Source organism: Callospermophilus lateralis, chromosome 11, assembly GCF_048772815.1.
Source record: "Callospermophilus lateralis isolate mCalLat2 chromosome 11, mCalLat2.hap1, whole genome shotgun sequence".
Classification (NCBI taxonomy): Eukaryota; Metazoa; Chordata; class Mammalia; order Rodentia; family Sciuridae; genus Callospermophilus; species Callospermophilus lateralis.
Window position 1 is genome coordinate 48,987,334 of NC_135315.1, and position 23,448 is coordinate 49,010,781.

Consider the following 23,448-nt stretch of genomic DNA (forward strand, 5'->3'; position numbering starts at 1 on the left):
CAATATACAAGGAATGATAACAATTTCTCCACATCCTTGTTAATGCCTTTTACCTGTTTTTTTGTTACCTGTAACTGAAGCTTATCATTTTTTTTTCACATACAGAATTCCTTTTTTAAACTTATTATTCATAGTTAAAAACAGCGGCATAATTGTCATTATTAACACTTTGAAGAAATAGGAAGTTGAAACAAATCTATAATTTGAGATAGGAAATTCACTTAATTTTATTGAGCCCTGAATGCAGCTGCATTGAGAAAGGCGGAATAAAAGGTTATCTTATTCCTTTCTTGAAGTGCTACATTTGGCAATACTATGTAAACAAAGTTATAATACAGTATTATAAATACAGATCAGTTTGCTGGCACACGCATTTTCAGAAAATAGAAAGTAGCACTGGGAAGGAGGGATTAATCTTGAGAGAGGATGGGGAGATTAGGCAGGATTCTTAGGAAAAAGGCTACTTGGATAACAGCAGAATCAGTATTTCGGCTCTCTTAAGAGCATTAGGTTGGTTATATGCTTAAAATATCTTTGCATTTATCAGTATAGAGAAAATTGTAATTAGAATCATTTGGCATGATAAAACAAAGATAAAGTTGACAGATTAAAAGTAAATAGTGAGTGACAACCAGCCATGTTTGTTACAGATATAAATAGTAAATGAAGTTCTAAGAAATCAGTCTGGCCCCATGGAGTTGGGAGGCTGAGACAGGAGAATCTGGAGTTCAAAGCCAGCCTCAGCAATGGCAAGGTGCTAAGCAACTCAGTGAGACCCTGTCTGTAAATGAAATACAAAAGGCTGGGGATGTGCCTCAGTGGTCAAGTGCCCCTGAGTTCAATCCCCCATACCAAACAAAAACAAAAACAAAACAAAAACAGCCTGAACACAACTCTAGTGATAGCAATTAAAAAAAAAATTATTTTCTCTCTCTCTCTCTTTTTTTTTTTTTTTGTGGTGCTGGGGATTGAGCTCAGGGCCTCTTAAGTGCAACACAAGCACTCTACCAACTGAGCTATATCCCCAACCTTTTTTTTGTACTGGGGATTGAATTCAGGGGTGCTTAGCCAACCGAGGTACACCCCCAGCCCTTTTTATTTTTGATTTCAAAGTGTTCTTGCTAAACTGGCAATCCCAGCAGCTCAGGAGGCTGAGGCAGGGGATCACGAGTTCAAAGCCAACTTCAGCAAAGCGAGGCACTAAGCAACTCAAAAGCGAGACGCTATCTCTAAATAAAATACGAAATAGGGATAGGGATGTGACTCAGTGGTCTAGCACCCCTGAGTTCCATCCTTGGTACCAAAAAAAAAAAAAAAAAAAGAAGAAAGAAAAAGAAATGGTCTTGCTAAGTTGCTTAGGGCCTCAGAAAGTTGCTGAAGCTGGCCTCAAACTTGTGATTTTTCTCTGTCTCAGCCTTCTGAGTTGCTGGGATTGCAGGTGTGTGCCACCACACTTGGCTTTAAATTTTATTTTATATACTTAATTCTAAGGTTTCTTAAAAATGATGATGATGGTGATGGTCCTTGATGGTTTGTGAGTTGTTTACAATTAACCTGGGGTTTTGCACCTGCAGAGCAGGCAACCTCAGCCCAAGAGGTCCCCACCATCACCGCCTCCAAGTTTATTTAGCAGGTACATGATATAACCAGATTTCAAATGCAGGTTACCTTATTAAGCAATTTTGCTTTTTTGTTTGTTTGTTTCCTGCTCTGGGGATTGAACCCAGGAGCAGGAGCAGTCTACCACTGAGCCACATCCCCAGCCCTTTTATTTTTTGAGTGTCTATTTCTCATCATCTATGCTTTAAGATTCTATAATTAAAGTATCAGTTTCAAGGTTGGTGTAGAGAAAATGTTACTCTGGTCTTACTTAATAACTTTTACTATATATATGCAGAGGATTATATTTTTTCTTTCTCTCTCTCTCTCTCTCTCTCTCTCTCTCTCTCTCTGTCTCTTTCTCTCTTTGTATTTAGCAATGCATAGGGTGATTTGTATTGTCCTCAATAGAGGTCTAGGACTTTAGGTTTGCTAACCTTTTTCAAACTGCTGTGACCATTTAAGGTGCAGTTGTTCCCCCAGGGAAAAACTATTTTCAATGACTTCTTTGGTTGTTTCTGCCTCTCTCCCTTAGGATCATGCCTTTGCTGCTGCTTTTGCCCTTAATTTTTGCCTGGTGGAAACAAACAGAACAGAACTGTTGTTACCCAGTTTGGTTTTATTTAACTCTTGCAGGGGCAGCAGTGGTGCAGGGGAAGGGTTTTGTGCTGCTGCCCTCTTCAGCCTCTAAAACATATTACATAGCTGTTGGGGGAGCAACTGTGTGATAGGCTCTTTTTTAGGGGATGCTGGGGATTAAACCTAGAGCCTAGTGCATTGTTGGATAAGTGCTCTACAACTGAGCTACATCCTCCAGCCTTGTTGTGGTGGTTGTTGTTTTTTAATTTTTAATTGTAAAGCAGTTTTAGAGATACAGAAAAATTGTGAGGTTAGTACAGAGAGTTCCTATATACTCTACACCCATATTTTAAATTTGTGTGGTACAGTTATCACAATTACGAGCCAGGATTGATATATCATTACTAACTAAAGCCATACTTTATTTGGATTTCCATATTTTTCACCTGGATGTCCTTTCTTATGTTGCAGGATGCCATATTGCATTTGTCTGACATGTCTTCCTAGCCTCCCTTGGTTTGTGAGACTTTCTCAGAGTTTGTTTAATTTTTAGGTCTTACTTTGTAGAATTTCCCTTAAATTGATTTGTCTAATGTTTTCTGCATGATTAGACTGGTGAAATGGATTTTCAGGAAGAATACCATAGACATGAGTTGCTTTTCATCCTTTAACCAGTGGTACATAGTATTCATTCCCATTACAGCACTGGGGTTTTAAATCTGGATCACTTGGTTTACAGTAGTGTTGATCAGGTTTCTCTACTGTAAGATTACTGGTTTTCCCTTTTCCTTTTCTTTTGTCACTGGAAATTTAACCCAGGAGCATTCTATCTCTTGAGGTACATCCCTACATCCTCAGCTCTTAAAGATTTTATTTTGGTCTGGGTGCTGTGGGGCACACCTGTAATCCTAGCAGACTAAGGAGGCTGAGGCAGGAGGATTGCAAGTTCAAGGCCAGCCTTAGCAATTTAGTGAGGCCCTAAGCAACTTAGTGAGACCCTGTTTCAAAATAAAAAATAAAGTACTGGGGGGATTAGTGGTAAAGTGCTCCTGGGTTCAACCCCAGTACCAGAAAGAAAGAAAAGAAAAAGAGATTTTATTTTGAGGCAGGGACTTGATAAATTGCCCAGTTTGTCCTTGAACTTGCAGTCCTCCTGTCTCAGCCTCCAGAGTAGCTGGAATTATATCATGAACCACCTTACCCTTGCCCCAGCACTTACCCTTTTCTTTATAAGCTATTAAGTCCAGCTTATGTGCATGTGGAAAGGACTAAGCTTTACCTCCTGAAGAAGGGAATATCTACTTATATTTGGAATTCTTCTATAAGGAAGGTTTATCTCTCCTGTCCCATTTGTTTGTTTTACTCAGTTATTTATGCATTGTGGACTTGTACATTTTATTTTGTTCTTTGGAGTTGAATCTATATTACTCAGACTTTTACTCAGAGATTGATTTTCTTTCTCTCTCCCTCCCTCCCTCCCTTCTTTCCTTCCTTCCTTCCTTTCGTTGTAGTTGGACACAATATCTTTATTCCATTCATTTATTTTTATGTGGTGCTGAGGATCGAACCCAGGGCCCTGCACATGCTAGGCAAGCGTTCTACCACTTGAGCCACAATCCCAGCTCCCCAGAGATTTCTTATAAGAATGGAGTTCCATGATTTATGTATTTAGTCTGGAGACCCTGGGAAGTTCTAGTCTGAATGCAGTCTCATGACAAAATTACCTCTTATTTGAGGGGGAGGGCAGTGTTTTCCATTACAGCCTTCAGCTGGTGGGGTAGATGAGTTCCAATGGCATTAAGAAGTATCATCTGTTTTACTCAGTCAGATTTGAATGTTAATCTCATCTAAAATACCTTCACAGAAACGATAGAACAGCTTATGGCCAAATAAGCTGTTGTTGTCTTGCCAAGTTGATTCAAAATTAATCATATAATTTTTATTTTTATTGAACCCAGGAGCACTTGGCCACTGAGCTACACATGTGCTCACTTCCTTATTTTCTGTAAGATATGGTGTACTTATCTTGTGAATTTTATATTTTTCCTATCTTAGCCCTAGAGTCAGCTACTTGCTCAAGGAGCCCTGGTTCTTTTAATCAAAGACTGGGATCTAGAAACCAAAATTTGGGCATTGGGAGTACTCATTTCTACTGGTGTATCACTGCTCTATAGGAGAAAAGTAGGTGGTTTGTATATTTAATATTACTCCACATAGACATACATCTATGTTTCTACCAGCCAACATATATTAAGTGAAACCTAAGTTCACAGTAAATTATCTTGTTGAATAGAAAAAGTCCTAGAATGTTCCTTCTCCTTTTCTTTCTTTCTTTCTTTTCTTTTTTTTTTTTTTTTTTTTAAAGAGAGAGTGAGAGAGGGGAGAGAGAGAGAGAGAGAATTTTTTTTAATATTTTTTAGTTATCGGCGGATACATCTTTGTTTGTATGTGGTGCTGAGGATCGAACCTGGGCCGCACGCATGCCAGGTGAGCGCGCCACCGCTTGAGCCACATCCCCAGCCCTCCTTTTCTTTCTTATTGATAGTTGGGGGAAAACCCAGCTACCATCTCCTAGTCTATTTAAAAGCAGTTTTTGTTTTTATTTTTGGTGGTGCTGGGGATTGAACCCAGGGTCGTGTGCATGCAGGGCAAGCATTCTACCAACTGAGCTATATATATGCCCAGTCCTTAAAAGCAGTTTATGTCCTTGTTTTTTAACTTGTCCAAGTACTGCTTCCCCAAATCCCTTAGGTCAGCTTTTTTCCCCTTCCATCCCTTTCAGTGAGGTTATCATAATTTGTAATATCAATTTGAGCATCCCTCATAGACTGAAATGTCCTGAAATACTTTGGGTGTTGAATTTTTGGATTAGGGATGCCCAGCCAGCAAAATCTATGTAAATATTCTAAAATCAGAAAAACCCTGAAATCTGAAACATTTTTTTCTGGTCCCAACCATTTCAGATCAGGAATAATCACCCAGACAGGTAAAGTCATTTGTTATAGTCTTCATTCCATGTGATTTATTTATTTAAGAAAAATTTAAAAATTTAAAAATTTTTGTGGTAATAGGGGTTGAAGCCAGGGGCACTCTACCACTGAGGAATATCACCCAGGACTTTTTGTTTGTATGTGGTGCTGAGGATTGAACCTGGGCCGCACACATGCCAGGTGAGCGTGCTACCACTTGAGCAGCCATATCCCCAGCCCTATTTTGTTTTTTAATATTGGGGATTGAACCCAGGGGCACTCTGAGCCACATCCCTAGCCCTATTTTGTATTACAGAGTCTATATTGAGTTGCTTATTGCCTCACCATTGCCTGAGGCAGACTTTGAACTAGTGATCCTCCAGTCTCAGCTGCCTGGATTACAGGTGTGTGTGTGTGTAGACATTTTAATTTTTGTTTGAAATAGGGTCTCTCTAAGGTGCCCAGGCTGTACTGGAACTTGGATCTTTCTGCCTCATTCTCTTGAGTAGCTGGGATTACAGGCATGGACCACTGCACAAAACCATGTGGTTTATTTTATTTGTGTATTTTTGGCTTGGGGACCCATGGACCACTGCACAAAACCATGTGGTTTATTTTATTTATGAATTTATTTTTGGTTTTGGGACCCAGTGATACTTAATCACTGAGCCATTTTGAGATAGGGTTTCACTAAATTGCTTTAGGGCCTCGTTCGGACTTGTATTCCTCCTGCTTCAGCTTCCTGCATCACTGGGATTATAGGCATGTGCTACTGTGCTTGTCCATGTGGTTTATTTTAAAAATGTGTTTTGCATATATCAAAATTCATTCATTAAGATATACATTTTTGTGGGTTTTGGAAAGAACATAGAGTCCTTTCACCATCATTTCAGGAGTATGTAGAAAAGTACCCTAAAATTCTCTGTGGCTCCATTTTTGTCAACCATTCCCTGGCAACCATTGTTCTGTTTCCTTTTTATTTTTTTTTTTTAATATTTCTTTATTTCTTTTTTTTTTTTTAAGAGGAGAGAGAGAGAGAGAGAGAGAGAGAGAGAGAGAGAGAGAGAGAGAGAGAGAATTTTAATATTTATTTTTAGGCGGACACAACATCTTTGTTTTTTGTTTGTATATGGTGCTGAGGATCGAACCCGGGCCGCACACTTGCCAGGCGAGCACGCTACCGCTTGAGCCACATCCCCAGCCCCCCCCCCCTTTTTTTTTTTAATATGTGTTGTGGTGCTGGGGATCAAACCCTCACACATAGTAAGCAAGAGCTCTGTCATGTGAGTTTTAACTCTGTCCTCTTTCCCTATAGTTTTGCCCTTTACAGAATGTCCCATGTAGCTTTGGAGTCTGGCTATTTTGACCTAGCAAAAAGGATTTAAAATTCATCCCATGTTGCATGAATTGGTAGCCTATTGTTTATTGCTGAATAATATTCCATTGTGTACTTTCTATTGTTTGCATTCCATTGTACCAATTTGTTTATCCATTTCCATGTTAAAGAACATCTTGTCTGTTTCCAGTTTGTAGTGATTATGAATAAAGCTTCTGTGAACATTTCTATACAAGTTTTTGGGTTAATCTGTTTTCAGTTCACTTGGGTAAATATCTGGGAGTATGAATGCTATTATATGGAAAGTCTAATTTTATCTTGATAAGAAATCACTAAGCTGGGGCACCTAACCACTGAGCCACATCCCCAGCCCTTTTTTTTCTTTTTCTTTTTAATTTTATTTAGAAACAGGGACTTGCTGAGTTGCTGAGGATGGCTTTGAACTCTAGATCAAGACTTCTGTCCCAGCCTCCCTAGCTGCTGGGATTACAGGCATGGTCCACTAAGCCCAGCTCACATAATATGATCTTAATGAATTGCTATTCATCTGGATTTTTTTTCCTTAACACAGTGTAGGCATCTTTCTGTATTGGCACATAGGGCCTTATTTTCAAACACCTAGTATTATAATGTTATGAATTACAAGCTGTAATTCACTCTTTATTAAAGCAGTTTTTAAAATTATAAAGGGACCGGGGTTGTGGCTCAGCGGTAATGTGCTTGCTTAGCATGCTGAGGCACTGGGTTCGATTCTCAGCACCACATACAAATAAATAAAAAATAAAGGTCCATCAACAACTAAAAAAAAAAAGAGTGAGAGAGAGTGAGAAAGAGGGAGAGAGAGAGAGAATTTTAATATTTATTTTTTAGTATTTGGCGGACACAACATCTTTGTCTGTATGTGGTGCTGAGGATCAAACCCGGGCCGCACGCACGCCAGGCGGGCGCGCTACCGCTTGAGCCACATCCCCAGCCCAAAAAAAATCTTAAAAAAAATAAAATTATAAAAATAATATATGTTCATGGTAAAAAATAAAAAATATATAAGCTATACCAAAGAAAATAAAATGAAAAATAAGTCCTCCCCTACCTGTCACATTCTCCATAATATAATTCATGCTTATGATCCCTTTTTTTTTTTTGGATGATGCTGGGGATTGAACCCAGGGCCTTGTGCATGTGAGGCAAGCACTCTACCAACTGAGCTATATCCCCAGCCCTGTGATCACTCTTAATGTGAGAGTTTGACTTCTATAAAAGGTGAAGAATTTAATGATACTAGTTACTCTTAATTTTTGTTATATATTTATTGCTGTTCTAATGCTTGTCTTCATTAAGGTGAAGAAATTAACTCACTCTTACCCCCTTCTTCCTAATTTTGTTAATCATATTATTGTTATATTGCCAGTGTTAATAATGTTTATATCCTTTTATTATTTATTTATTTATTTAAAAAATTTTTTAGTTATAGGTGGATACAGTGTCTTTATTTTACTTTATGTGACAATGAGGATTGAACCCAGTGCCTCATGCATGCTAGGTGAGCGCTCTACCTCTGAGCCACAACCCCATCCCAATATATTCTCTTTTATAACTGAAATAGTTTTCTGTTTTTTGTCTCAAAAACAAAACAAAACAAAACACCACAGAAAACAGCATTTGTATGGTTGTGTTAATATGTTCATTATAATACCAAATAGTGATTTGGACCTAGAGGAGACATTCTCATCATTGGAACTTAGTCTCTTGGACAGTCTTTAAATACCAAAGTCTTACTTCCCTCTATCTTCACTTAGTTTTTCTGGCTCATACTAAGCTACCATTTTTCTTTTACCTCATGTTGTCCTCTTTCTGATTTTTTTTTTAGAAAGAGTGTATGCTTGATTATTAAAAATTTTTTTTAATATTTATTTTTTAGTTGTAGTTGGACATAATACCTTTTATTTTATTTATTTACTTTTATGTGGTGCTAAGGATCGAACCCAGGGCCTTGCACGGGCTAGGCAAGCACTCTACTGTTAAGCTACAACTCCAGCCCCTTAAAAAAAATATTTTTGTTTGTATATGGACACAATACCTTTATTTTATTTACTTATTTTTATGTGGTATTGAGGATCAAACCCAGTGCCTCACATGTGCTAGGCAAGTGCTCTAACACTGAGCCACAACCCCCGCCCCCTTGATTAATTTTGATTCCATGTGTACTGAAAAATGCTCTTGTGATTTCAAGTGGCATTACGAGATTTCTCCCCACATTTGATTACTAGGTTTTCTGAAGATTGAATTCTGGGTTCAAAATCTTTTCCCCTGGGAACTTTGTCATTGTTCCCTTGTGAACCATATCCAGAATTCCTCCTAAGAAGACTGTGAATGAAAAATGATCCAGATCAGTCTATTTTTGTTCCTGTGTAATTTTTTTTGAAGTTTCAAAGGATTTTCTGTGTACTTGGAGTTCTAAAATTTACCCTTATGTTTCAAGTATGGTGTTTTATTTGCTCATCATTTAAAATCTCTCAGTGGGCTCTTTGAATGGGCTTAGGTCTTTATCTGACTTAGAAAGGCCTTTCATTTATGTATGTGTGTATGTACATGTCTGATTTTGGGTGAGGGAGGAACCTTTCCTCCATAATCCCCTCTTTTGTCTCCTGTCAATCAGATGTTTGAGTTCTTTAATCCCTTTTTCTTGTCCTCTTTTATTCATAGTACACTTTTTCTGTCTTTTGTCTGTGTATTATAGAACCTTCTTCCACTTTGTTTCTCAGATTAGTAACTTGGTTCTTAGGTTCTGAGGCATGCCTGTTGTTTAAATTGCCCATTTAATTTTTCACTTTGGCAGTCATTTCTCTTTCTGATTTCCAAGAACATATGATCTTTTTTTTTTAAATCTACTTTTAATTATTCTAATTTTTTTATTATAGCTGTTTTATGTATGCATGCTTTTTCAAATCACAGCTTTATTGAGGTTTAATTTTTATACCATAGAATTCACTCATTTAAAATATATAGTTCAGTGTTTTTTTTGTTTTTTTTTTCTTAAACATTTATTTTTTAGGTGTAGATGGACACAACACAATGCCTTTATTTTTATGTGGTGCTGAGGATCAAACCCGGGTCCCGCCCATGCTAGGCGAGCACTCTGCCGCTGAGTCACAATCCCAACCCTAGTTCAGTGTTAAGTATATTTATAGAGTTGTACAGTCATTATCACAGCCTTCCAACTTTCTTTTTAATTACCACTCCCCCCACCGGAAATTTCTTGCACATTAGTATTCACCAGCTTTATTCCCAGACATAACTTATTAATCTACTGTCTGTCCCTTTTCTGGATATTTCATATAAATGTTCAGAATAAGATAATACAATATGTGTTCTTGATATATTGCGTCTTTTACTTAGCTTAATGTTTTTAAGGATTAATCATATTGTTCCAACGTTATTTATTGAAAACACTTTATTTTCCTGTTGAATTACTTTGGAACTTTTGTTGAAAACTTGCTCACCAACTTCTAGTATAGTCTTCTTTTGGGACTCTGATTATATTACATTAATCAATATGTCTTCTCTTAGGCGAGTATCACAGTTTTTTGATTATTGATGCATAGCAGGTCTTGAAATTATATCCTCCAATTTCACACTTTTTATTTTTTGGTCTTTGAAAGTTTTTTGCGGGCTGGGGATATGGCTCAAGCGGCAGCGCGCTTGCCTGGCATGTGAGCAGCCTGGGTTCGAACCTCAGCACCACATACAAAGATGCTGTATCCGCCAATAACTAAAAAAAGAAAAAAAAAAATTAAAATTCTCTCTCTCTCTCTCTCTCTCTCTCTCTCTCTCTCTCTCTCTCTTTAAAAAAAAAAGAAAGTTTTTTGCAAGCCAGTTTGTCATTTTCTACAACAAAAAAAGCATGCTATGATTTCAAATGGAATTACAGTGACTATAAAGATTAATGTGAGGAAAATTGACTTTTTTTGGTTTACTAGGCATTAAACCCAGGGTGCCTAATCAATTAGCCACATCCCAAGCCCTTTTTATTTTTTATTTTGAGACAGGGTCTCACTATGTGACATAGGGTCTCGCCAAGTTACCGAGTTTCGCCTCGACCCTGGCAGTCTTCCTGTGAGTCACCACGTCCGACATCTGAATAATATTGAGTCTCTCATTCCTTAAACAACCTTGTTTATACCATAGGGAATGAATAGCTTCTTCATTTAACTTCATTTATGTAAGTCTTTTTCCAGTAGTACTAGGGATTGAACCCAGGGGCTAACATGTGCTAGGCAAATGCTCTACTGCTGAGTTATGTCCCCAGTCATTTTCCAAATTTTATTTTGAGACAGGGTCTCAGTAAATTGCCCAGGCCGGCCTTGAGCCTGAGATTCTTCTGTGTAGTTGGGATTATAGGCATGTGCCACCATACCTGGCCTTTCTTCTTTTCTTACATGTGAGAAGGCAAGTCTCAGAATGAAGGGTGTGGTACAAGATGCTCTTCAGTGAGTTTTGCCTCCTGGTATTCATGCCCTTGGGTAATCCCCTCATAATAAATCAGTATGGGTCTGTGTAACCAGTACAATGCAGCAGAATGCAGAGCTGGAAGGCTTTGTCATGAAAAGTGTTGCAGTTTCTGCCTTGGTCCCTATTTGATGCTCCCAGTGGAGGAAGCCAGCCACCATATTGTGGAGACTTTCAAGCTGTGGAGGACCCATGTGGAGAGGAGCCAGCAGCCAGCACCCATTTTCCAGCCATGTGAGTGAGCTACCTTCAAACTGGAGCCTCAGTCAGCCCTCAATGAAAGGATGAGAGATCTTGAGCCATAGCCACCTATCTAAGGCACTCCCAGATTTCTGACCCACACAAACTATTAGAGACAATGAATAATTCCTAGTGTTTAAATCTGCAAGTCAGAGCAGGTCCATGGTAAGGGTTATATAGCAACCAAAAGCCAACACTAAAGACTTTAGAGAGGAAAAATGAAGACATGGGCCACTGTACTAACCAATCCTGAAAGTGCTTACTTCTTCATTTCTGTCATTTATTTGTTTGTTTATTTATTTAGTGGTATTGGGGATTGAACCTAGGGCTTTACAATGTGCTAGGCAAATGTTCTGCCATTGAGCTGTGTCCTTAGCCCTTTTTAAAATTTTATTTTGAGACAGGGTCTTACTAAATTGTCCAGGCTGCTCTTGAATTTATGATCCTTCTTCTAAGTTTCTGGGATGACAGGCATGCATGCAACAGTGATTTCTTCTTGATATCATCTTTCTGAATCTGATGATTGCTGGGCTGTTTTTGAACTTTTAGTTCCAAGGTTGCTGATGGGTCAGTTCTGTATTTTATACTGGAAATTTCATCTTTAACTTAATATATTCTAATATTTTTGTAAGCATCCAATTCCTCATTAAATTCCTTTTTAAAAACAATGTTTTTGGTACCAGGGATTGAACTCAGAGGCGCTTAACCACTGAGCCATATCCCCAGCCCTTTTTATATTTTATTTTGAGACTTAGTTTTGGTCTTGCTAAGTTGCTTAGGGCTTTCCTGAGTTGCTGAGACTTGCCTTGAGCTCATGATCCTCCTGCCTCGGCCTCCTGAACTTCTGGGGTTGTAGGTGTGTGCCATTACACCCTGCTACTAAATTCCTTTTTTTTTTTTTTTTTAAGTTATAGATGGACAATATCCTTATTTTGTCTATTTATTTTTATGTGGTGTTGAGGATCAAACCCAGTGCCCCACTTGTGTGAGGCAGGTGCTCTGCCACTGAGCCACAACTCCAGCCCTAAAAGTACTTTAGTTTTCTGCCGTGATCCTTTCTGGTATACTTTCATTTACCATATGAATCATTCCAATGGGCCTTTGGAGACTATTTCTTTATGGGTTAAGTTATAAAGTAATGGAGTTTAAAAAAATGATTGTATTCTGGCCGTTTTTCTTGTTAGTGGTTCTTTCATGATCTCATACCATTTTTGAATGAGCTAGAAAAAAGCATATTCTCTGTAGGAGTGTGAAGACAATATTTATTATGGAGATAATATGGTTGGTTATATTATCTAAATGGTTTAAATAGACAACAATGGCCCTGCCATTTCATTATAAGTTTATTTTTTCAGTCCTGGATGTACATCTTTACAAGTAGTTTAATTTGGAGAATAACATTGTCCAAAATGAGAAATTCTGTGAATACTTTATTATTTTGAAATGAATGTTCTAGTTTGACCTGACTTCACAGTGTTCTAAATTCATTACTTTAGCCATACTATATGGGATAGAAATTTGCTGGTTGGTATATTGGAAATAGGATTCAAACTTTTTATTTTTTAAATTTTTTTAGTTGTAGTTGGACACAATACCTTTATTTTGTTTATTTATTTTTATGTGGTGCTGAGGATCGAACCCATGGCCTCGCACCTGCTAGGTGAGCACTCTACTGCTGAGCCACAACCCCAGCCCCAGGATTCAAACTTTTTAAGGAGAATTTGCTCTTCATTGGAGGTACTCTCAATCATTAAATAAATCTTTAAATGCTTTCTTTAAAAAATATTGGGTCTGGGAGACACTGGAGAAATTGCTTCTTTTAGGATGTGCTTTTGTTTAGTAGAGAAGACTCTCAAACTTATAATTGTCATAAAATTGGAGAACCATATAGCTGAAGGAGTTGGAAAACATCACTGTGATATTTAATCTGGGAACTAGTCACGTATTTTAAAAAGTTAGGACAGTTGGGGGAACTTCAGATGCTTGGGAGTAAATCATATTAGCATTTTAAAGTTAGTCATTTTTAATAAAGAGAAAAGGTTTTTTGTTTTGTTTTGTTATCAGGGATTGAACCCAGGACATTTAGACACTTAGCCAGATCCCTAGCCCTTCTTTTTATTTTTGAGACATGGTCTTGCTAAGTTGCTGAGATTGGCTTTGAACTTGTGATCCTCCTGCCTCAGCTTCCTGAGCTGCTGGGATTACACATGTGCATTACTGTGCCTGGCAAGAGAAAAAGTTTTGGTGTAACAATTTTGAATGCTGTATAGACATATCAGTAGCAGATGTTAGAATTCTATTAGTAATCCTAAAGTAAAACTAGTTCAAAGAGTAGAATATTAAATTATTCAACAGTTTGTATCCAAATCATGGCAAATATCACCTTCCATTTTATGATTTGGAATACAACCATGAGTTGTTTTCTTAAATAAGGCTTGTTATGTTCTTCTTCTGCCTTCTCAAGTTGAGTTGCTGGAATCTGTTCTATTTTTACTTGTGGATCTACATACTGAAGCCATCTCTGATTTCATGCTCTGGAGATCAGCAAGAGATCTTCTTTTGTAAGATGAGAATTGTGCAATAGGTGACTATTAGAAAAGTAAATAAGTTTTAGTAAGTTGGTAAACATTTGTTGAGTGAGATTTTTTTTTTTTTTTCAGTAAAAAACATGTTGTACCAAATGTCTGGAACTATGATTGAAGAAACTTCAATAATAAATTTAATGGCTGACTACCTGATAAGTAATTGCTAAACATTTTTTTTTTTGTAATGTTATTGGAGCTTTATTTGCTGTATGTTTTGTTTCAAATTGTTAAGTTTTAAAATTCTTTTTGGATTCATTTAAAATAACATGGGAAATTTATAAGTTATTAGAAATAAATCAGGACTGCTGGATTTTAAAAAATGTCTTACAAAGTAAATTATATCATTTTTGTTGTACAATGGAAGTGGAACAATATTGCTTAAAATCCAAATTGAGCAACATTTAAACTTCTCAGGTCTTTGCAATCTGCCTCAGGCTTGGATTGGAAAGGTTATTTGATTATTTGTTAGAAGATTACCTTTTGCTAAACATTGAAGAGGAGACCCAATGACACTTTTCCCTCCTCAAAAAAAGGGGTGATGGTGGAAATAAACACTGAGTTACTCATTAAGTGGCCAGAGCTTTCTTATATTTCTGACTGGCCATTTGGTGCTGTCATTCTACTTGTCTCCTCTGGGTCTCTGGTTTAGAAAGTGACTATATTAGATTTGTTTGTAAACTGATTTAAAAATTTCTGATAATTATGTTTTCAAGTTGAAGTTTGATCTTATTTTTTGGTTACATAAATGCATATAATAAAGCAAAAATTGAGTTTCAAATTGTAGGAAGTGTAACTGAAGGTAGGAAAAATGCAGTTTGTTCTTTGAAATAGGTATTCTCAAACTTTATTACTTTTATCTTAATTTTAAAAAAAGTTTTAGCATTTTTTCCTGTTTTGTTTGTGACTCCTACTCCCCCTTTTTCCTTTTAATCCGTGTCAAGATAAGTTTCTTAGATTGGGGGAGATAGCTATATGGAACATTACCTATTAGTTGGAGAGCCAGTTAGTACTTTATATTGATTTTGGAGTAATGGGGAGGAGGGAGAAAACAAGGAGGGAGAAAACAAGAATGGGAGATAGGGTATGATAATGTATTTGTTACTGTTTCCTCTAAAAGAAACCAGGGATTCATGGAGAGATGACTGATTGTAGACCTGGGACTGGACGTATTCAGAACATTTTTGTCATACCAGAAAGTAAGAAAGGGAGGACAGAGGCTTGAAAGGCTTCCCACCAGACTGATTGCTCACTGGACAAAGTGGGCAAATAAAAGGAGAAATATATGAGGATCAAAGCACATCAACTGCATAATGCTAAAACTAATAACAATAAACACCTTCCTGGTCATCTTTGGGAAATACTACAGAATCAGTTAATTCTGAGAGCAAGGGGAAAAAGTCAAACATTGATCTTGCAAAAGCTCTCCTGGAAAACCAAATGCAGTAATCCTGTCCTTATCTGTGGCTTTGCTTTTTGCCATTTCGGTTACATGAAATCAACCTCAGTTTGAAGATAATAATGAAAAATTTTGAGAAATAAACTTCATAAATTTTAGTTTGTGCACTGTTTTGAATAGTGTGATGAAATCTTGTTTATGTTCCATCCAGGACATGAATCATCCTGGCATATCCACACTATAGCCTATAGTCTCTAGTAGCTGTCCTGCATTGCCTACGTTCAAATAACTCTTATTTAACTTAATAGTGGCCCCAAAGCCATATATTAAGAGCAGTGATATTGGCAAGACAGATATGTCAGAGAAGCTTCAAAGTATTCCCTTTGAACGAAAAGGTTAAAGTTCTTGATTTAAATAAGGAAAAATATGTATGTTTTGAGATTGCTGAGGTTATGGTAATAACAAATTTATTTGTAACACTGTGAAGAAGGAAAAATAAATTCATGCTATGTTTGCCGTTGCATCTCACACTGCAAAAGTTATGGTTATAGTATGTGGTAAGTGCTTAGTTAAGATGGAAATGGCATGAACTTTTGAGGGGGAAAGACACGAGTAAAAATCTCATTCTGACAGACATAGTAATGAGTTCTGCCAGAAAGCATGAACCTATATACAATGATTTATTGTTTTAATCTCTTATTGTGCCTAATTTATAAATTAAATTTTATCATGCATACACACACACACACACACACACACACACACATACACAGTATATTTAGGGTTCTGTATACTATCTATAGTTTAAGGCACCACTAGGAGTGTTTTGGAACATATTCCTAAGGGAGGGCTACTTTGTACAACATTTGAAGAATATGTTAAAAAACACTGTGGTGTAATATACAATCAATAAAATTTAGAAAGGAAGAAATTCTACAGGGCAAGTGTTTGTTTTTTTTTTCAACAAATGATAAGAGGAATTGACTCCAGAGAGCTATAAATTAAAAAGCACCTCTGGGTGCGGTGGCGCATGCATGTAATTCTAGTGGCTCAGGAGGCGGAGGCAGGAGGATTTCAAGTTCAAAGCCAGCCTCAGCAATGAGAGGTGCCAAGCCACTCAGTGAGACCTTGTCTCTAAATAAAATACAAAAATAGGGCTGGGGATGTGGCTCAGTGGTCTAGTGCCCCTGAGTTCAATCCCCAGTTACTACCCTCCACCCCACACAAATAAAAGACATATTAACTAAAATACGATGTAGAGATCTTGTTTGGAATGATACTGATTCTAAGCAATTAATTGTAAAATTAGTCTTTGGGGGATTTGAATACTGGCTAGCTATCTGGTACTAACACATTATTGTTAATTTTTAAGGGTGTGATGATATTGTGTTTGTCTTTTAGAACTTCTAAATATTAGAACTTACAGTAATATTTATAGATAAATTATAACATTTACTTAAAAATTTACTTGAGAGTCTGGATTGAGCCCTGGCATGGTGGTGCCTGAAATTGGGGTTTCTGTGGAGGCTGAGACAGGAGGATCACAAGTTTGAGGCTAGCCTGAGCAATTTAGGGAGACCCTAAGCAACTTAGCAAAACCCTTTCACAAAATAAAAATATAAAGGGCTGGGGATATGGTTCAGTGGTTAAGTGCCCCTGGGTTCAGTCCCTGGTACCAAAAGAAAGGGAAAGGGCTGGCAATATATACAGCTCAGCTGTGGAACACTTGCCTCGTTAGTATATAGGAGACCCTGGGTTCAATCCCCAGTACAGGGGCAGGAAAAAATCTGGGTGGAGGGGATATGAACTTCTGTTACCCAAAGTTCAAGAAAAAGCATGAATATTGTATCACATGTAGGTATGTTAGAGTTAAAAAGAAACTTTTGCTTTAATCTTAAAAAGGTTTAGAATATTTATATTGATTTATTTATGATCCTCTATAGTTAGGGCTCCACCTGTACCCCAATATTGACCTATCTAATTTATTTATTTATTTTTTAGTTGCCAGTGGGCCTTTATTTTATTTATTTATATGTGGTGGTAAGAATTGAACCCAGTGCTTCATACATGCTAGGCAAACACTGTACCACTGAGCCACAACCCCAACCCACTAAGACCCATTTCTTTGTTTTAGGTACTAGGGATTGAACCCAAGAGTGCTTACCACTGAGGTACATCCCAATGTGTTCATTTTCTTATTTTGAGATAGGGTCTTACTGAGGCTGGCTTGAACTTATAATTATCTTGTCTCAGCCTTCCAAGTCACTGAGACAGGTGTGCGCCACAAAGCCAGGAGACTCATTCCTTTTAATGATATTTGCAGTGGTACTAGGGCAAGCTGTATTGAACTTTTTTCGTATTATTGCTGAACTGGGCTTCAGAATCTCAGGTCCAGACTCTCATGTTGTTTGGTCATTGTTAATAGCTTTAATTACTCTTTTTTTTTTTCTTTTTAAAGGTTTTTTTTTTTTTTTTTTTACATTTTAGTTTTCGGCAGACACAACATCTTTGTTTGTATGTGGTGCTGAGGATCGAACCCGGGCCGCATGCATGCCAGGCAAGCACGCTACCGCTTGAGCCACATCTCCAGCCCTTTAATTACTCTTAATTGCATGTTTTCTTGTTGTATTATTTACTTATCATATTAACTTGCTTTACTGTTGAGGATTATATCAGCTCTGCCTTTAGTAAACGAAGGGATTTACTGTTGTTTTAGAAACTTGCTCAAGTACCAATAAATTCATTTTCATCAGTTTTTTTTCTTGCAGCTAATAGTCATTGCTGTTCTTCCTCCCATCCCCTCAGAGAATATTCCTAGGGATTTAGTCTTCAGAGTTCATATCTGTTGCAACTGAACTAAAATTTACCAGTAATATATATGTTCCCTAAAAAGAAAAAAAAGTTTAAAGAAAAATATAGTGAGCCAGGCACAGTGATGCACTCCTGTAATCCCAGTGGCTTGAGAAGCTGAGGCAGGAAGTTCAAAGCTAGCCTAAGCAAAAGGGAGGCACTAAGCAACTAAGTGAGACCCTGTCTCTAAATAAAATATAAATAGGGCTGGGGACGTGGCTCTGTGGTTGAGTGCCCCCAGTTCAATCCCCGTCCCCCCACAAAAAGAAAAATGTAGTGAAATCTCCCACACTCATATAAAGGACAAGAAGGCTTGGATTTATGAAGTTTTATAGTTTTTAAGTCATGGAATCATATAAAACTTAGAATGGCACTTTCAGCTTAAAGTGCTGACATATAAAATTCAATCTTCAGATTCAGTTCAACATTTAACAAATATTTGACTGCCTGTATTTATAAGTATAATAGAACTTGAAAGAATGGAACATAAAAAACATCTTGCTAGCATTAAGCATTTTGGTCTGGTAACACAGAAAATCAGATAATTAAGTTTAAGATGATTAAGATAATCAGACAATTAAGTAGTGTCAATGTATAAGTGCCCTGGAGAGGGAGGAAAAAGTGGCAAAAGGGAATGAAAAGATGTGGTGCATTGGTGTCTGTGAGAAGAGCTTTCTAGACAGAGCCAGTAACAAACCACAGAAGCCCTGGGATGGGCAGAAGGTCTGGCACAGAAGGGATAGCAAGGAAGAGGGCAGAGGCAAGCAGTGTTTTTGGTAGCTCTTACCCTGGGTGAGATAATCATCAGAGGTTTTTCAAACAGGAATAAAATGATCTAATGCACATTTAAACAGGCTGTGTCTTGGCTTCTATCCTGAGAATATAAATATCAGGGGGACAAGGGCAGATACAAAAAGACTGATTATAAGACTTGATCAGTAAGTCAGGTGAAATATGGTATCGGTACAGTATGGTGGCAGTGGAGAGAAGTAGTTGAAGTTTGGATACATTTCTAAATAGAGTTGCCAGGTTTTGCTGCTGGACTGGAATTTTGGTTGGGGCTGGGAGGTTTGTGTAAGAAAATGTGTCAAGGATGACTCCAAGATTTTGACCTGAGCAAGTGAAAGCATGAAGTTGGCATTACTAAGATGGGAAAAAAACTGTAGGTCAAGGAGGAGAGATTACCAGGGGTTCAGTTTTGGGATATGCTTAGTTTGGATAGCCTATTAGACTTAAATAGAGAAATCAGATAGGCAGCTTATTATATTTGGTTTGGATTTCAGTGAAGAAACTTGGCTTAGAGATATAAACTGGGAAATTACTTAGCACATATAGATTGTTTAAACCATGAAGTTAGATAGGATCAACAAGGGGATAAGGATAAGTAGGCAAAGAAAAAGGGATAAAGGACTAAGTCTTGGATACTAGCATTAAGAAGACAGGAATTACCAGAAACTAGTGAAGTGTAAGGGGATTAGTCAGTGAAATAAAAGGAAAACCAGAATGTGGTGCCCCGAGAGCCAAGGGAAGAAAGTTTCAAGGAGGGAGACAGATCCACTGAGTCATAAAAAAGGTCAGGTGAAAGGAAGGATGAAGTGACCACTGGGGGAGAATGTTACTTTGTGGAAGGCAGTTTTGTGCAATGGTATGGGCCCAAAACCAAATTGGTATGAGCCGGAGAGAACAGGAAGAGAGAAAGTGGAGATTGAGAATGAAGACAGCTCGTAAGTTGTGCCTTAAATGGAACAGGGAAATGGGACAACATGTGGATGGGGAGTGGATTTCAGTTTTGTTGTATTTTGTTAAAGGTTGAAGAATTGATAAGGATGTTTGATGTTGATGAGATTGAATTTAGTAGAGGGAAGACATGATGACAAAGGAGGGAGGGTTAAGAATTTTTGAAGCAGTGTCTTTGGGGGAAAAAAGATGGGTTCCAGTTACCACCCAGTTTGGGAGCCTTATCTAGAAGTATGAAAAATTCATCCAGAGTAAAAAGAGAGAAGGTGGAGTAGTAATTACATGGGCAGAGATTCAGGAAGGAGAACAGATTTTTGTAAAATGTGGAAAGTTTAGTACTTAAAAAAGTTTAGTACTTACAGAGTTTTTGTGAGCATTAAATAAGTCAGCACTTGGGAAGGCATGATTACCAAACATAGTGCTTAGTGAGAATTGACTCCTTAGTACTCACTTAAAATCACTACAGTAACTCTTTGTAGAGGTAACTATGAAAGATTTGGTATATGAGATTGTGTAAGTTTATAACATTTGTAAAATTACAACATGATTCACATGACCAGTTTCCTTCAGTCACTTATATGAGCAATACTCAGGAAATACTGGCTTTTCATTCAAGTAAGATGAATCAGTTAGTAGTTTCTAGTTATGTCATCTTTTTCTTTGCAAAGATTCTGGCCACCACAGGTGCCAGTCACACAGAATATCAACTTTAAAGCACATTTTATAAAAACAAGTTTTATAGTTTTAATCAGAAACAAGGTAATTTTATGTGTTACAATTTTGAAAGTGTTTGGTTTTGTTTACTATCTGTGTAAAAGTTGGTTTAGCAAAATTGTAACATTGTCTAATAGAAAATGAAATTCTTTGTATAAGTTGGTTAGAAGTAGCAGAGAAATTATATATATATATATATATATATATATATATATATATATATATTATAATATATATATATATTATACATACATACATTTAAGTTAGTAATTGCAGTTTTAAGACCAGGTGTAAAGCAGGGGAAGATCATGTGTGACTAGTAGAGTTAGAACCAGAAGATACTTGGAAAGTCTGTTCAAACTATTACTGACTTTAAGTATGTTCCTATTTTAAAATAAGATCCATGGGCTGGGGTTGTGGCTTAGTGGTAGATCGCTTGCCTGGCATTTGTGAATACAATAAAAAGGTATCGTGTCCAGCTATAACTAAATAAAAATAAAATAAGACCCAAAATGTTAAAATCCATAAGAACATCAGTATCAGTTTTGGGTGAGATAGGAAATGAAAAGGTGAAAATGGGGGATAGAAAAAAGTCTGAGAGAGCCCAGAGCATCATCAGAGAGACAGGGTTGATGGAGAATCATCAGATCTTGGTGATTCAGACTCCTGGGTGCTTACTGGGTTGTTGGGTAAAAGTAACAGGGGTGAAGGCAGATTTGGTAAGAAGATTTTAGAATATAAAACCCTTCAAAAGACCTTTAGATGATCTGTGGGAAGTTGGACACTAAAGAGAGGAAGGTTAAAGAGAAATTGATTTAAATCAAAGGTTGGTAATTGAAAATAATTTAAATGTACTGAAGTACCTTCATAATTCAACTAAATTTTTTCATGAAATTATACTTTCTGGTATTCCATGTTCAACATTTGAAAAAAGAACATTCTAAAATATAAAATGAAACCTGTAGTCTAGAAAGCCATATTAGAATAAGGAAAGTTGTATGCCATAAGAAAGATTAAAATATAATATTATATATTCATAAGAGGAGGAGACTACCTTCAGAGAATATTTTAGATAATGGCATGCTTTATTAGGTAGTAAAGAGTAGTGTCTTTACATGGCATATATAGTTCAGGTTAGCCGGGCCTGGTGGCACATGCCTGTAATCTGGAGGCTGAGAAAGGAGGATCATGAGTTCAAACTCAGTGAGACCCTGTCTCTAAAATACAAAATAGGGCTGGGGGTGTGGCTCAGTGGTTGAGTGTCCCTGAGTTTAATATCTTGTACAAAAAAAAATTGTACATCCAATAAATGACATTCATTTCTTAAATTAAGTACAAAAAAAAAAAAAAAATCTCAAAGTACAGTTTGGCCCCCTTCATTCCCCTAGGGAGTTATAAGTCTGTGGGTTACGTGGGTGAGAAAGGGAAAAAGGTGGGAAGATGAGGCAGAAATAAGCTTTGGTGCAATAATTAACCATATAAAGAAATTACTTTAAAAAATTATATAAGAGAATGTAACTTGAAAAGAATAGGCATGTAGAAATGAGGAAAAACTTAGGTACAGAAAAATGCTGTGAATGATTTGCTATGTTCTGAGTTTTTAATTAAAATTATTAAAACATGCAACATGACATGCAAAATCAAATTTTCTTAAACTTTTTAAAATTTAAAATAATAAAATTTTCTGAAAAATAAAAAGCACAAAGACCCAACAGTAAAATGAACAAGGGCATGGACAGTCTGTTTATGGAAAATTACATATACTTTTTTTTTTTTTGGGGGGGAGGGGTGGTACCAGGGATTGGACTCAGGACTACTGAGCCACATCCCCAGCCCATTTTTGTATTTTACTTAGAGACAGGGTCTCACTGAGGTGCTTAGCACCTTGCTTGGAGTCTTGCTGTTGCTGAGGCTGGCTTTGAACTTGCAATCCTCCTGTCTCAGCCTACCAAGCTGCTGGAATTACAGGCATGTGTCACAGGCCCGAATGGAAAATTACACATAATTTTAAACATTTTCAAGATGCTAGGCTTTACTCATAGACATGTTGTAATTGAAGCTACATAAAGATACATAAAGGACTGGGGTTATGGCTCAGTGGTAGAGCGCTTGCTTAGAACATGTGAGGCACTGGGTTCAATCCTTAGTACCGGGTCAAAATACATAAATAAAGGTATTAAAAGAAATCTTTAAAAAAGATATTTTCTCCTAACAGGAGCCAGACCCTCTTATGGTGAATGAAGCTATCAGTTCTCAGGTCTTACTTGTATAGTTTCAGTCCCTTTCCCTTTATTCTCTCTTCTTAAATATGGACAATGAAGTTTTATCAGTTGAGGAAAGGTAAACCTCCTTTTTCCTCATATGAGAAATCACTAGAGAGAAAACAACCAGGAAGAAACATGACCCAGACAGGGAGAAGAGAACTTAAAAAGAGAGACAGACAGATAAGGTGAATTAAGTTTGTAAACAGAAACAGGATTCTATAAAAAAGAAGGAAAGGAGTTGTTGAAAATAATTTGATTGAATAATAGGGGATCTATCAGAAGATAGAGAAAGAATTTTTTTTCAGAAGGTCCAATAAATAGGAAACTTATTATAATAAGAGGAGTGAATAGTTATACAATGTGTAAATATAACTGATTAAATATTTACAAATAAATTAAAAGTGTGGTACATAAAATATTTTTTATGATCAAGCTTCACTCTTTCATTGAGAAATTAAATGGTAATTTTCTTAATTGCACCAGCATGTCTATAGTATAAATTCCTGAAGGGTACACCTCAGTCTCCCCTTCCCTTTGGGGGCTGAACCCTGCCCCCAATATGCTCACACATGCTAGGCAAGGACTCTTATCACTGAGCTATACCCAGTCCCTAAACATGGAATTTAAATAAATGAAAGGGTGAAAAGTAAGTCTTAATGGTGTCAAATTGTGC

The 23,448-nt window shown here is 37.0% G+C and overlaps 1 protein-coding gene and 1 non-coding gene across 2 annotated transcripts in view; one reads left to right on the forward strand and one right to left on the reverse strand.

Moving 5' to 3' along the window:
- The window catches only part of Ube2g1 (ubiquitin conjugating enzyme E2 G1), a 97,999-nt gene that overhangs the window by 12,119 nt on the left and 62,432 nt on the right, over nt 1-23,448 (forward strand). The window lies entirely within an intron of this gene.
- Nucleotides 7,625-7,698, reverse strand: Trnav-cac (transfer RNA valine (anticodon CAC)). Its single transcript has one exon. It is a non-coding gene; the product is annotated as a tRNA-Val (tRNA).